The sequence below is a fragment of the Schistocerca gregaria genome, chromosome 2, assembly GCF_023897955.1.
Source record: "Schistocerca gregaria isolate iqSchGreg1 chromosome 2, iqSchGreg1.2, whole genome shotgun sequence".
NCBI classification, from domain to species: domain Eukaryota; kingdom Metazoa; phylum Arthropoda; class Insecta; order Orthoptera; family Acrididae; genus Schistocerca; species Schistocerca gregaria.
In genome coordinates this window covers 221,810,390-221,827,098 of record NC_064921.1, presented here as the reverse complement: position 1 = coordinate 221,827,098, position 16,709 = coordinate 221,810,390, and the positions used below count along the sequence as shown (strand labels likewise).

Here is a 16,709-nt window from a genome sequence, read left to right as displayed (position 1 = left end):
CCAAAAAAATTAGACAGTCGTATGTGTGAATACAAAGTCAATCATTTTCGTCATGAAAGAACAGGCATGTGGCCCTTCAGGTAACACTATTATAGGGAAAAAATCAAGCTGGGGTAGTCAGAATATCCCGCTTTGTAATGCCAGGGTTAAGAGCGCGAGCTGTTCCCTGGCATAGCCAAGCTTATCTAACAGCGGTGCCGCGCACTTCTTGAGCACGTGGAACACACGCCTGGTCGGGTGACAAACACTTGTGTGTGGCAACAGACCGTGGGAAGCGGGAGCTGGTTCCTGTCCGCAGCTGGCTGTCTGTGGACGACCTGTGGGCGGCGCGGCGGCGGCCGTGTAAATTAATTAATAGCCACTGATTAGTTTACACGGCCGCCGGCGGACACCTGCTGACTCCCGGAAGGGGGCCGATAGCTGTCTCCGCGTGGTTCATGACCCACCCAGTGGACGTTTACCTACACTCGTATCCACAAAGAAGAGAGGCGCGCAAGGCACAAACAAAGAAGAAGTCGGGGGGATGAGAAGTTCCGCCTTATCCAAGACACCTTTTTTTCTTTTTGTTTCACCCATACATGTTTCAGCGCTTTTGTGTTATCGTCAGTGGGTTCTGTTTTTATTTTTAACTGTAAATTTGTTGTTAACATATTAACATTTGTGTCGTTTACAACATTATGTAAAAGTTGCATTTGTAACTTAATTGGCGAAAAGTGGGTGTAATCATAAGTAACATACCTTACATGATGTTATTGTCCATTTATTTTGGTAGCTCTTCCGCTCCACAATATATAACTTGTCATCAGCAAACAGCAAAACGTGATTTATTTTCTGTTTGTTATGCATTTACAAACGGAAATAAGACTGTATCGCGTTTTCTTTCTGTAACTTACAGTTTTGGAGTTGTGGTACGTTTTCCTGTGTTGTTGGCGAAGTAAATAGGCTTACTTCTTTGCCTGTGTTCGCGTGGAAGTGCACTTTTTCCGATTACTCAAAACATAGGCGGAGTTTTCGCTGCCATTACGTGTTGTTGTGGCTGTGTGGCGTTCATTTGTTTCGTAGCGTGTTCTGTTGGGTGACACGCGCGAGTTTGAATTTCATTTGGTGTTAGTGGTGTGTAGTTTGTGTGGGTTTGCGTGTGTGTGATGAGTACTGGGGCAGAGAGAGAGAGAGAGAGAGAGAGAGAGAGAGACTGAAAGAAAGAGAGAAAGAAAAGAGAGAGAGAGAGAGAGGGGATTTGTTTGTTTGTTTGTGTGTGTGTGTGTGTGTGTGTGTGTGTGTGTGTGTGTGTGTGTGTGTGTGTGTGTGTGTTACTTGTATAGTTCTTCTATTGTGGCGAAGAGGGTTTTGTTGCACAGTGATGTGTATTCATTGAGTACTTTCTTTCCTTGGGCTATTGATTTTTGGATGTGGTAGTTTTCTTCTATAGTTAATTTTTGGTACAGGCTGCTGCTAGTTTTTAGGAAGAACTGCACCACAAGATGATTAAAGAAGAAGACGTTCAACTGTTGCAACACAAGTCGTTTTCTACCGTCCGATAAGAAGACCAGTACAGCATGGAGTTACGCTCGTCTTGGTTACAAATTAATTTTTTATTAATATCTAATCATCACACTTTCGGCGTATCCCAGTCATCAGAGCTGCGGTACAGACTTATTTATACGAAATTTGTTGAATAATGATACGAAGATATTTAAAATTTGTCAGTCATTTTCATCCCAGACTCATTTCTGAAAACTGTCCTCTGTGCTCATTTATTCTAACCAAATACACTGGAAGAAATATGCACGATTGCTCAATCACCGGACAACACGTTAAACAATCAGACGGAGGTAAACCACAGCGGTTTATTAGCAAAGTACGACTACTTCCAATCAGTAAACTGGGAGGTCCTATACCTGAAGACTTTTATTATGACACTCTGTCATGTTCATAACGAAAATTTAAAAAAATTGCCAATGTAATCTTAGTGTGAAAAGCATATTCATATCTCTTAGCATAAGTTACTTCCAGCCAGTTTATTTATCAATTACAATTCAGGTTTAGTTGCTCTAATTACACTGTATTTAGTTGCTTTTAATCGATCGCGTAACACGGAAAACTTGGGTTAACGGTTCTCTCCGTCAGAGCAACTCTACAGAACGTCGCGTATAGCGCCCTCCTAGACCGCGGGTCAGTCTGCTCAACTCTCACAGATGGTCCACGACGCTGTCCCCACACGGGAGGCCGCTAATCTGACGCAGTCTGCATATGAAACTTCCTGGCAGATTAAAACTGTGTGCCGGACCGAGACTCGAACTCGGGACCGTTGCGTTTCGCGGCAAGTGCTCTAGATCACTAGAGCCGCCAGGAAGTTTCGTATCAACGCACACTCCTCTGCAGAGTGAAAATTTCATTCCGGAAACATACCCCAGGCTGTGGCTAAGCTGTGTATCCGCAATATCCTTTCTTCCAGAAGTGCTAGTCTTGCAAGGTTCGCAGCGGAGCTTCTGTGAAGTTTGGAAGGTAGGAGACGAGAACTGGTGGAAGTGGAGCTGTGAGGAAGAGTCGTAATTCATTCTTGGATAGTTCAGATGGTACAACACTTGCCCGCGAAAGGCAAAGTGCCCGAGTTCGAGTCTCAGTCCGACACACAATCTTAACCTGCCAGGAAGTCTCATATCAGCGCAAACTCCGCTGCAGAGTGAAAATTTCATTTTAGTCTGCATATTGATATTATGGGACACCCGTCTCAACCATTTTTATCAATTAGGGAAGCCTAACTGCCTCTCACCACATCACCGGCTATCAGTAACTTCAGTTCTGCATGCATATGCTGGTTGCGATATTAATCCTGCTCCACGATTTGGATAGCACAATATCCGTTACAGTTACCATCTTACTATAAAAAATTTACTGTAGAGCCATTCACGTGATCCGGAAGAAACATTAGCTAGTTACAACAGCAATGTTCTTGTTAGAACAGGATATACACACATTTGATATTCAACGGTTGGTTTTAACCAATTTTCTGGCGAATAAGTTGAATGTATTTACCTCAAAGTTAGTTATTTTTATCTCTTTGTACGGTTTCCCGCCGGTATGACACACACCAAAGGTGTGTTTTATCATAATCGTTGAGGATATTGCGGTTCGTGTCGACTATCTCACTCTGTAAATTGCAAACTGCAATAACTACATGTAACCGCGTTCAACGTCCGCAACACGCCAATGTCTGTTCATATCAATAATAGAGGCTCATAATGCTACCACTATATGTTTAATGTTAAGCAGATTTATACTCTGGTTAATCCATGTTCAGATTTTTAAAGTTATTCAATCCATAAATACTTTGTTCCGGCTGTGTGGTTACTTATTAGCTGTGATCATAGTATTGTTAATTTTTACACAGAGATGCACCAGAATTTACAACTAAAAATTTTGCGAAACAGGTAGTGCGAGTCTACAAGGGCTTCAATCAATACCGCCACAGTGGATTAACGAGCATACATTCAGCTACATGTTCATCACTTTTAACAGCAGGATTTTATTGATTGAAATTTCTGTGAACTGTGTATTGTAACTTAAATTGGTGCAGATATTTCCATTTCTGACTCTAGACGGTGTACTGAACAACATTAAATCAGTATTTAGGTCATTACGGTATGCTTTAGGTCGGTTAGTATCTCCAGGAACATACGACAAGAGCAAGCCATTAATGCTTATTTTCCCGTGTGCAGCAGGTCAGATGTGGAAGTGTGGTGGGTGGACGCAAAACGGTTAGTTTAAACTGAAAGAGATAACTTAGTCGTGCAGTTTCGACCGTGCAGGAAATATCAGGTCGTAACGTTTGTGACGTGTTTCTGGGTAGACTATTTGACACAAAGAAAAAAAAAACCAACACGCTAATGTCTGTACATATTAAGATACCAAACATAAAAATATCTGCACCCGTTACATCCTCTATATATTTTTCAGTCCTACTACTGCAACTACACTTATGAACTCATTTTCATTTTATAGGCTATCGTTCAGGAGAAATAATTTTAGGCTATATTTAGGAGTTGCTCTGCTACCTGTCAGATATTTCATGCTATTGAGCAAATAATCAAAAATTTTTGTTGCTGTACGTTGATCTTCTTTCTGAGCCGATGACAGCTTTAATAATAGTAATAAAGGTAACAGATTCCTCTTAGTGCTGTAGGTATGGACATATCTGTTCTTCTCAAATTGTGACGAATTATTTATGCCGAATTTCCTTAGCAAATATATGTATCGTGAAACTGTTTGGGAAGCTCTGTAACATGCTTCTTTCAGTTCAAGTTTTCATCTATACGTACATCCAAAAAGTCTGTAGCATTCTACTCTATCTACTTATTCGTATTTATGTCTACTTCAGTTATTAATGTGACTATGTTGTACACAACTGAATATAGTGAATATTTTCAAAATTTAAGATGTGTCCATTTTCAGATAACCACTTAATAATTCTTCGAAAAATATCAATAACAATCTCTTCTGTTGCTCTCGCTCTAATGGGATTTATTATAAACCTAGTATCGTCTGCAGAGAGTACCAATTCTGCTTGTTGAATGTTAAATGGGAGATCATACTCACATATAAGGAATATACTGAATCCAAAACTTATGACAGTACAACTTACCGGACACGCTGTGCATTTACCAGAATCGTTTCGCAGGTAAGGTGTAATCATCAGAAATATTTTCACTTCTTTGCATGAATTATACAGTTGAGTGTAATTACATTTGAGTTTTAGAGAACTTCGAGAATTCCTGCTGAACTTGAATGTGTTAGGAGCGATTATTTCGAGTGGGTGTTGGACTATAGAAAGTGAGATTTTACATCGTCATTGCAGTTATCCTCTCTTTAACGGAGGATGCAGAAACATTTTCAGATCGTACCAGGAGGTTAGTGCGTGTTGATCATAATGCTGCATTAATTTAAATACTCTTTATATTGCTTGTAGCGCTGTGAAAGTCCGTCCCACCTCTAGGTATACGAGGGCTATCGGGACGGTAATGTCTGATCGCGCTCGAAATGGACACCGTAGTGAAAATCCGATGAAGCTTTCTACAGGTGTGTTGAGCAGCGTCCCTACTTTACCGGTCGATCGCGTCACGTCGCTCTTCTCAGAGCAAAGTGAGCACTTAAAGGTACCTATTTAAATAGCGTCCCCCGTCAAGTATGAGGGCCTGGTGAGAGATTTTGCCTAATGTCATGCAGCCCACATAGCGTAAACTGCCATGCGCTTCCTTCTTCATGATAATTCTCGGCAATATCGCCAATTTAGTTGTTTTCTAACTAGATATAGATGTTTTGAAAGGCCATCTGGTTGGAAAATTTCAGATCTAGTTGCTAGTGGGAAATTTAGTCTTTTTAAAATATTATCTGGTTGAATTCTAGCCTCTTTAATATTATATTCTTCGAAAAGTTTATTTTGTTCATTCTAGTTCATTTCAGTATGCTCGACAGGTTATAGAAGAAATTACTTCCTTGCAGCACCTTATACTATAGAATCTGTTAAGAAACATAAAACGTTCGTTCGATAGGCTGCTTTCTGGCTACCGCGCTTGCGCAGAGCGGAAGCCGCGCTCGAAGCACGTCTGGTCCCAAATCTGGCTACTTTAAGTGTGGCGCCAGCTGTTTGAAGAGCGACTAGCAAGTAGCATCAAGTAGCCAGATGCTGCCAGAGGAAAATTTTCTAGCGCTCTCGAGCTGCCAGTTTCGCGCATGCGCATAGGTGAGTGGCTTGTAGTGAGGGTATGTGGCCGCGTTTTTTCGATTGTATTTGAATAGCCGATCGCATTAGTTCACTGTTTGTTGATCATCGATAACTGTAAGGTTTTGTTTTTAATTATTCTTATAAAATCACCTGTAGAAGTTCAGTAGTTCGCCTCTCGGTGACAGTCGATCAGAAAAAGAAGCGTTTGAAGAGCCCAGACACCAAGCACGGGCTCTTGACGTCAACGTTGACGCGCATGCGCAGTAGCGCCTTTCGCTGCTTCTTCAAGCAGCTTCCTGGCTATGTAATCAACTTAAATTCAAAAAGAGAAAGACACTTCCGTTATTTTTCGAGCATCCTAGGGTAATTTTCGTTCCGCGCTCTACACAAGAACTAAATGGGAAGAATGATATGTGGTCTATGAGTAGTACCCCCTGCCAAGCAGTCAACAGCGGTATTCGCAGCATAAGCGCAGATGTGCTAGTCACCACGCTGCGCTACCCAACCGTTAACGGCAACACATAAAATAGTTATGTTCAGTGTAGAACTTTATATCGCTAGGACTGTAGTCGCCGCTGAAACCGCCACTTTCAATCAGGCGCCACCCGCCACCCACCACCACCACCACCACCCCTTAAATGCTGCGTCGCGGAGGCAGCGCAGGCGGTGTTGGGCGGAACAAGAAGCGAGCAGAGGCAGTCGGGTGCACTGAATCCAGACGGCCCAGATTGTCCTCGGATCCTACAATTCGCTTGAGGCGAGTCCTGCAGGAGGATACACGCTCGAAGACTTGCCTGTTTGTAGTCAAAGCCAGCCAGAAATAGATTTCCTGGGCTCAAACGGTCGCGCTGTCACCGCAACCCAAAGCCGAAAATCTGGCGCCGCCGCCGCTGGAGCCGTAGGCGGCGGTCGTTATCGCGAGCCTGTTTCGGAATTTTGCACGCTCATGCAATATTCATACGGCGCGGCGCGGTTCACAGGTAGCTCCACACCTAGGCGCCGCGGCCACTTTTTCCCTCGCCACACTCTTTATTTTCTTTCCCTCTTTTTTTTCCAGAGGGGTGGTGCAGAGATAAGGCGAGGTGGGTGCGATTTTGCCGGCCAAGTCCGCGGAGCATAAATTGCAGCAGATAGCAGCTCCCGGGGAGAGCCCTTAATCAGGAATAATGTCCGCGCCTCGCCGCACGCCGGAATGCCAACTAATACACGAGTCCTGTCCTGCAGGCATGCCCCTGAAATCACCTCCCCCTTTCTTTACGAAACGCTCTTCTCCCAGCCCTTGTATTTCTTCCAGTTCGATCCAATTTCAACGAATAAACACGACAGAAAGATGTGACAAACAGTTGAAAAAAAAGGGAACATAGCATGATTGAATAAAGTTGCAAAATAATTTTCAAAATGCACACTATGTTAAGACTCCTACTCTGTAAATAGTTACCGAGTGAGGCGGCGCAGCGGCTAGCACACTGGACACGCATCCGGGACGATGACGGTTAAAAACCGCGTCCGGCCGTCAGTGGTTTACCTAATCCGCTCCATCCGAATGCCGGGATGGTTCGTTTGAAAGGCCACTGTCGATTTCCTTCCCCATTCTTGAAACAATCCGAGCTTGGGCTCCAATAACCTCGATGTCGACGGAACGACGGAGTGTTGAACTACAGTCTCCCTTCCTTCTATAATTGGCTGAGGCACATAATCACTGATACACAAGGAGGTGTTTCTGAGGTTTTACCTGCCTCAGCCGATTCAATAGACAACAGATAGCTGGCACCAATAAAGAGGGAAAAAGAGACTTCATCGGTTATGAAATCGTAAATGGAAAAGCCGTGTGGCTAGGGCCTCCCGTCGGGTAGACCGTTCGTCTGGTGCAAGTCTTTCGAATTGAGCCCACTTCGGCGACTTGCATGTAGATGGAGATAAAATGTCGATGATAAGGACAACACAACATCCAGTCCCTGAGCGCAGAAAATTCTCGACCTCGCCGGGAATCGAACCCGGGTCGTTAGATATGACATTCCGTCGCGCTGACCACTCCTCTACTAGGGGAGGAGATGAAGCAACTAAACAGAGGCCGATACATCGCTAAGAATTACCAATAATGTAAAACAGAATTCTATCGGTGTGCATGTACAGTATATCGGCATCTGGCGCGCTCACGGTGTTGCATATGTAGTCAGTTTTTCTCTGCGGATAGGGAACCCAATGAACAGGTTTCCAAAGCAGGCTGTGTTGTGACTTCCTTCAACAACAACTTCAATGAACTGCACGCGCATACTGATGTTTGCCGTGTTGCATTCAGTGCTCGTACTAAGCAATTGTAATGTGTTGTCTCTTATCAAAGATTTCACAGAAGGTCCACAACGTCTTGGGATATTCAGTACCCTAGACAATATTTCCACACGAGTAAACCGCCAGACATGACGACCACAAATGTTTGATGAAAGAATGTCAAATTGCCACGGCAGAGCCATATTGGGCATCGATAGTCTACAATCAATCATCAGATCACCCCCGATTTTAACGAATAACGTCAGGCCTAGGGATGCATCTGCAGCAGCGTCCGACTAGTATCCCTTTGTCGGCACCTCAACACAGAGGACTTCAAAGACAGGCAAGGAACCGCAATCATTACACTACAGCACAGTGGTGGCGTGTACCCTGGTCTGATGAATCCATTTTTCAATTTTATCGAGGAGATGAGCATAGGAGACTATGTGGGTGCACCGAGGAAACATGGGTTCTGCCCATCACGAACAAAAGGTGGCTCAATTATGGTCTAGAACGTGTTTACAAAGTCGCAGTAAGACCCCATTATTGAGCTGGTGGTGCACGCCATTTGGGCATTCTTACAGATCATCTGAATGCCCTTCTAATATTAGAGTATGCCGACGGAGAAGACACGTTTCAAAAAGACCATATCACCACTCTTTCGATGCACGCTGGTGGCTTGATAAACAATTCTTCACTTTCATGTCGAACGTCCAGGTAACCCAACAGAGCATTTATAGGGTGACACTGATACCTATACACAATGGATGAACCCAACAGCAGCAACACAGGAACGATTGTGGGTAGGACTTCAAGCCGGCCGGAGTGGCCGAGCGGTTCTAGGCGCTACAGTCCGGAACCGAACGACCGCTACGGTCACAGGTTCGAATCATGCCTCGGGAATGTGTGTGTGTGTGATGTCCTTAGGTTAGTTAGTTTAAGTAGTTCTAAGTTCTAGGGGACTGATGACCTCAAAAGTTAAGTCGCATAGTGCTCAGAGCCATTTGAACCATTAGGATTTCAAGATGCGTGGGTCAGTATCTCTCCAGAACTGAAAAATATTTCTCCGCTGCTACACCTTATAGTCAGCCTTGCTTTGTTCCATTGCTACCCCTTTACGGTCTTCCATTTCATTTAACTTTTTATGCACAGTATATGAGAAATTTACGAAAGAATCATATCAAACCTGGTATTTTAATTGAATAAAACAAAAATAAAGCTTTTTAGTAGTTCCATCCACAATATTGATAAACTATTTTTACAACGGTAAAGAATCCTTGGTACTCACACATGAAGAATTCCGAAAATATCAGTAAGCTGAAGTAACAATAAAGGAAGAAAATTTCACCTATGACTTTGCGACCATTGTGAATATTTCGTGACTATAATCGTCTTTTTTCACCTACAATTATCGCAGACTCATACAGGAAAATTTATTTCCTTTAATGATAAGTTGATGCCAGATCAGGCAGAACATGAGTATGTTTTTGAAGATGAAAAGCAACCTGTAGCAAAGTGTTTTGTAAATGAAATTCAACAATAGGTAAAAAAGAACAATATGAGGATTGTGAATCCGCGTTGATGCAACACACTTTTTGTTACATGTTAACTTCTCTACTCCCCAAACTAGTTTCAGCGACAAATATCGCCATCATCAGTAGGTTCTTTAAATCTTATTTATTGTACATTATAGCACGTTTTTAAGAAATGGCGCGATGTTCTGGATCACAAACAAAGTGCGAAAGTTTTGCTTCTCTGTGTATAAAATTAGCTGCATGCCGTCCAACGACCTTGCAGATGACATGATGTATGCCATGAAAAACAACAACAGGAAAGCACAGAAAATATGCTGCAAACAGCGAAACAATTCTTAAAAACATGCTATTACGTACAATACACATGCTTTAAAGAACCCACTGATGATGGCGATATTTGTCGCTGAAACTAGTTTGGGGAATAAGTAAGTAAACAAATAACAGTTTTGCATCAACGAGGCCTTACAATTCCCATATTGTTGTTCTTCTATGCAAACACGGGCCAAATTGATGAAGTTATTGTCAACAATAGGTGTTCGGATTACGGGGTTACTTCCAGACATTTTACTCCAATCATTAAGCGATTTAGGCGATTCTATTCAAAAACGTATGGTGAAAAGAATCTCATGAAGTTAGTCACTGTTACGATGTTTCAATGGCAATCATGAACATGTTTTCAGAACGGCATTTCCTACTCTGTTGCAGAGCTCACCACAGTGTACACCCGACTCGCTGCCGCATTCGTGTCGTAGGTGTTCTTCTCTTCTCAGTTGAAGAGAGTACTTAAGTCTCACATTCCCAGTTGCTTATTCATCCCTCAGTGAGCTCTGCAGCAGTGAACTATTCAGTCAGACAATAGTAGTAGCTGTACGACCTTCGTGTACTCCATTCGTCTGAAATATTAAGAGGAGGTTTACTATCTTTTGGTTCAAAAAATCAATTTTTAAAAAAATTGCATTTTTGGTTCCATAAAAGTGTTTAGAATCCACCCCTGAAACGGTTTTTCCGAATACGGAATGGAAAAGTTTGTTTTTAGTGGTTGAACAAAAAAAAAAAAAATAATCACCTGCCCGAAATCGGCCTCTTTTACGCACCATTTTTTTTCTTTCGGAGGACGAATTATTGTACTGGTGCTTGGGAGGCAACGCAAAATTCAAAAGACAGTTTGAACGCATGTGTTTGGAAGTTAGCCCTTAAGTATTTGCATTCTGGTGCGAAGACTGTAGATATTGCAATTTTCCTGCCAGTGCTTCAGCGAAGGGTATTCAGCAATTCTGAAGACCGTGACAACAATGGACGCAGTTCGCCAAGCATTCGGACGACCACCGGATTCAAGTGGCCGAAAATCACTTGTCACCGGCCGTACGAGCGGCTCTGGAGCAGCGCAGCATGGCCCAGATCGAGTAGAGCGCCCTCTATGAGTAAGAGGAAGTGGAAGGACTAGTTTATCGACCCGGAATACCAGATTGAACGTAAGTTGCATAATACTGCAATTATATGTAGTCAAAACTTCAAACGCGTCTTTCTCGAAATGATTTTGTTATCGTGCGGCATGGTAACTTCAAATCTACTGAACCAATTGGCAGGATTCTTTATTCCGATCCATCAACTATAAATATTTTTACTAGGACGACGAAGTCGAAAAATTGATGAAAAAAAACCTTTGTTTTCAAATGGCCGCCACTTTGTTTCCTACGGTCCAAATAACTTAAGCGAGGTACAACTCCTAAGGAATCTTATATACTTCGCTTACGTCAACTGAATTTTGATTTCAGACGAGCCGGCTGACCTATGACATACCACGTGTGGAGGTCTACTTCGAAATTTTATTTCATTCCGAAGGCACTTCCACCTTTGCTCTTCGACATTTCCGGTCGAAAAAATTCCAGTTTGTAGAGGAAATATCAATAAACATTTTGGCCAAATTTGACACTGATATCTATAACACATCCCGAGAAAAAAATTCTCAAAGAACATGCTTTTCTAGGGCCAAAGATAGTAAACCACCCCCTAAGGAGTTCTTGATGATGCAGCACTGTTTTGGACATCGTTGGAGTCTGGATTGATTGGCGCCATTTTCCTATGCTGTAACTAGAAGCTATAGTGCGCTACTGGGGATGCTGGAAATAGCTTGTATATAGGATTACATGGCGGAGGTGGAGGATGGGATAAACGCAGTCAAAAAGTTGAAGTAAAAATAGTCAAATACAGAAAAGACCACAGTGCGTGTCAAGGTACGAAAGACCAGTCAGTGCTACGACAATATTCCAATCGACTACAGTAAACTGAGAGAGAGATGATTTCATGTTGTTGCATACGTCATACGGGGTTCATATTCCCTGTTTTGATTAACTTGTGAGTCTGCAAGCAAATGAAGAGCAGCTGCTGTGTGATTTTTTTATGTTTCGAGAGACGGCAAGCATCGACTCGGCAGTGACAATAGACTGGCCCTACAGCGTAATCAGCGCGAAACCTGTTGAGAGCGGCGAAAAATAGCCAGTGATGCACAATGGCGTAGGACGCTCCGAGGTCTTCGGGAAACAATGGGCGGCGCCTCGTGAGTCCGGAACCTCCCACACCTGCAGCTGCAGCTGCAGCTCTAGACGCAGACTGCGCTTCCGGTGGAGCGCGCCAATGCCAGTGCCTGTCGCGTGTCCTTTTCTTTCAGCAGTCTGAATAATCAGTCGTGATTAAAAGCGGCGCCGAAGGCCCGCGGCGAGAGAGCTATTGTCGATGCTGCCTGTGACGTCAACCACACCGTCACAATCCGACTGATGGTGGAGAACGGGCACTCAGATGGACGAACAGTAGCGAAACATTGGTGTCTCCGGTGTCCGTCTTTTCAGTTTAGGACACCTAAAAGCTTTCTACCCCTTTCCCTCTCACGAAGCTTTCAGTAAAAAACAGAAAAAAATAAAATAGTAACAATATATCACAATACACCGTACCTGCAACACCAGAGGATAAAAGACTTTAACTGCCATTATTAATGGCTGTCAGTGGCTAATGAAGAAGTTCAGTATGCATTAACAAAAATTTTCCATCTTTCTCCAACAACACAAGATGTCTGACAGATAGAAAAGGGAGTTCAAAAATCTAAAAATCACTTCTCCTCGAAAAGCGTTGCTATCCAATGAACAAACTTCAATTTAAAAACTTGTCGCCTGCAAGAAAGCGTAGGTGCGTAAGTAGGACTAAAAATATATTCATTAATGTTAACACTACTCATGTATACATATCCCGTAAACTGACTCGTTCCACATCATTTCGGTAAATGAATAGCTCAAATGATCTGTGGAACATGTAATGAACTACCGATAAATCACAGGGTAGATCGTAATACAAATTAGGTAATGTCTACGGTCTCGAAGATGGTTCGTAACGGGAACGTCAACAAAACTAACAAGAGTGCTGGTGAGTAGTCTACCTAAATCAGATGAAGCTGAAGAATATATATTAAAAATGAGAAACTACAAGTACTAGGTAAGACCTAGTATTTAGAACATACACTGAACAGCCAAACAAACGAGCACACCTGGCTTATATCGTCTTGGGCCCCTGCGAGCATGCAGAAGTGCCTCAACACGACGTGGCATGGACTCGAGTAATGAGTGAAGTAATGCTGGAGGAAACTGAGACCAAGAATCCCGCTGGACTGTTCATAAATCCGTAAGAGTACGAGGGTTGGAGATCTCTTCTGAAGGCATCTCAGATATTTTCAATAATGTTCATGTCTGGGGAGTTTGGCGGCCAGCGGAAGTGTTTAAAATCAGTATAATGTTCCTGGAGCCACTCTGTAGCAGTTCTGGACGTTTGGGCTGTCGCACTGTCCTGCTGGAATATCCCAAGTCCGTTGGAATGCCCGATGGTCATGAATGGATTCGAATAATCCAACAGGATGCTTACGTACGTGTCACCTGTCAGAGTCGTATCTAGACGTAACAGGAGTCCCATATGAGTCCAACGGTACACGCCCCACACCATTACAGAGCCTCCACCTGCTTGAACAGTCCCCTGATGACATGCAGCGTCCTTGGATTCATGCCGTTGTCTCGATACCAGTATGCGTTCATCCACTTGATACACTTGGAAATGACACTCGTCCGTCCAGCCACATGTTTCCAGTCACCAATAGTACAACGTCGGTGATAACGGGCCCAGGCGAGGCGTAAAGCTTTGTGTCGTGCAGTCATCAAAGGTACACGGGTGGACCTTCGGCATCGATGATGTTTCGTTGAATGGGTCGCACGCTGACAATTGTTGATGGCTCAGCATTGAAATCTGCAGTAGTTTCTGAGAAGGTTGCACTTCTGTCACGTTGAACGATTTTCTCCAGTTGTCGTTGGTCCCTTTCTTACACGAACTTTTTCCAACCGCAGTGATGTGGGAGATTTGATGTTTTACCGGATTCCTGATATTCACGGTACACTTGTGAAATGGTCGTACGGGGAAATCCTCACTTCGTCACTACATCGGAGATGGTGTGTTCCATCGCTCGTGCGCCGACTGTAACACCACGTTCAATTTCACTTCAATCTTGATAGCCTGTCACTGTAGCAGCAGTACCCTATCTAACAACAGCGCCAGATATTTGTTTCTTATATACGCGTTGTCGACTGCGGCGCCGTATTTTGCCAGTTTACATATGTCTTTATTTGAATACGCATGCCTGTACCAATTTATTTAGCGCTTCAATGCAAAATGCAGACTGGATTTCTGTAAAAGAGAAATTTGTTAACATCTAACGTAAATGTTACTAAGCATTTTTGAATGTATTTGTAAGGAGAGTAGCCTAGTGTGAAAAGTGAACAGTGAACAGTAAACAGCTCAAACAAAAAGAGGGCAAGATAGTGACTGGGAATGAAACTTGAGTAGCATATGAAACCCCTCAATCGAAATGAAAATTACTGGAATGGAGGTACATAGCGGAACCGGTAAAGACTAAAGCCATACCAATCTTAACACTCGAAAATAATGTGCGCAGTTGGGTTACTTTTCTTACCGTGAGGTGAATCAATCAATGCACTGTAGACTTCCACTGTCAGTACTTGGGATACTATTGATGTCTGATTTTGCCGTTGTCCACAGCGTAATTATTTGCCTGACTTTTCGTCTTCCATCAGAAGCTTTAACGAAAGCACAGCAGTGACTCGGTAGTGACAATAGCCTGGCTCCACAGCGTAATCAGTTTCAGATTGTGTTGTTTTATTGCACTGTTGTTACATCCTCATAACAACCATGAAAATATACGGTTCACCTTAAACATCTATGAAGTAAAGAGTGCATATATTGGCTCCACACATTAATCGTAATTTTCGATACAACAACAAAGAGCACAACGTCTCTATAAAGTGTCAATGTCGAACTGCTCCACAACTGATTCAGTTTATATAACTGTGAGGAATATGCGGAAGTACACACATAGCCCCGGCAAGAGAGAAGTGATGAATTTCTTACCTGTTCTATTTTGCCGAGTCTGGTGGGGAATGGCAGTACGAAGAATCTGAAACAAAAACAAATGTACTCTTCATAACGTTTGAATAAAATAACAGTTTGATTAAGTGTATGCAGATCAGAATATATATCTTGTCAAAAAATGTTATTACTCTGGTTTTATTATTTCTGTTGTCGCCTCTCTGAGCTCCCAGTTTCTTTGCCTCACGAGTAAACATTTCGCGTAATGACCGTGAGGAGAAAATTCGAGAAGTTAGAGCCAATGCAGTGGCTTACCGACAATCATTCCTCCCACGCGATATTCGCTAGTGGAAGGGATTGAATTTAGTCGTGGAAAAAGTACCGTCTGCCACAGACGATTAGGTGGCTTGCGAAGTATGATGTAGATGCAGATACTCTTTAATTTTTCTGTATCCGACACTTTTTGTGGGTTCTCCTGTTCAGAATAATGCCAAACGTTTGTGTAGAGCTCACTGGCAAAGCATCAGTACAAGATGCCACTGGTACTATATCAACGGGTGGGTTTATAAGAAATTCCAGGGAATGTACGAAAGCAATAAAAGCCTTGTCAATGTGATTACAGTATCCAAAGTGTTTCTTGAAACATAAGAGATAAGTCATTGAGATAAATCGAAGCAATGTTTCGCGGATACGCAAGTACCTAGAACACAATATTTACACAGTACTGGAGAGAACTGACTGGCAGAGAAGGATTTTAAATGAATGAAATGATTAAAAAGGTAGAAAAGTCACTTCTAGGTACTACTACAGGATAAGACTGCAGGGGTTTGGTACCCACGCAATGAGTTTTCAAAAACTTTACTACTCACTTATGCTGTAGTGAAAGGTGGTTAGTAAAATGGGAGAAAGCTGTCTGCTTCATTGAGATATCACACTCTTTATATCGATGTTATCTATAATTACTTTTCGGTGCTTTAGGGCTATTGCATTTTGTCAGGTGGTGCCTCCTTTTCCTCGAGTCCCGAGCGGAGACACAGATTTCATCGACTTCAGGTTATCGACTAACCGCAGCAGCGGTATGATGGCCACCGCAAATTGCACCCGGCGATATCTGGGTCAAGACGGAGCTGGTCGTTATTTACATTAGACCGGCACCACTTATCGGAATGTTTACTTCGGAAATGGACTCACCGAGACCACAAATACCTCTACGGGAATTCTCTTAATTGAATCCAGAAGTAGTTTCCGAAAGACTTCTGCATCTCCTTGTGCCTTACTCCCAAAATGCTCTTCGCCAACTTCCTGTGCGATTTTCAGTATACGTTTCCGCCTGTCTCGCCCATTATTCTTCAGAATCTATTACTTTTAGCAAACAGTAGCCTCTGCAGCTGCTCACCCCACACATGAGAAATAGTATGGTATTCAATTATCGGGGAGAGAGAGAGATAGATAGAGAGAGAGAAAGAGAGAGAGAGAGAGAGAGAGAGAGAGAGAGAGAGAGGTGAGAGTGGGGAGTGAGAGAGAGAAAGAAGGGGAGGGGGGGGAGGAGAAAAATACTGCAACTTCAGTGTCGCAGTATGTCACAGACAATGACACTACGCCGGAGGATTCGGGTTCCAACTAGTGACTGGTTACTGTATAGGGAAACTTCACCATTTATGTATTCATTGCTGCGATTATGAGCTAGAAATAAACCTTGGAAGTCCTTTGTCACACGAAACTTCAATCCCATAAACAATTCAAAGAGCTGTAATAATCGCTGATGATCC

At 42.9% G+C, this 16,709-nt stretch overlaps 1 protein-coding gene across 13 annotated transcripts in view; it reads right to left on the bottom strand.

The window, feature by feature from the left end:
* LOC126336721 (Ig-like and fibronectin type-III domain-containing protein 1) overlaps positions 1 to 16,709 on the bottom strand; it is a 2,308,230-nt gene that overhangs the window by 449,652 nt on the left and 1,841,869 nt on the right. For all 13 annotated transcript variants that reach the window (XM_050000693.1, XM_050000696.1, XM_050000702.1 and 10 more), the window contains one exon: positions 14,983 to 15,028. The gene's annotated coding sequence lies outside the window, so the exon portion shown is untranslated. The remainder of the gene's footprint in view (positions 1 to 14,982; positions 15,029 to 16,709) is intronic.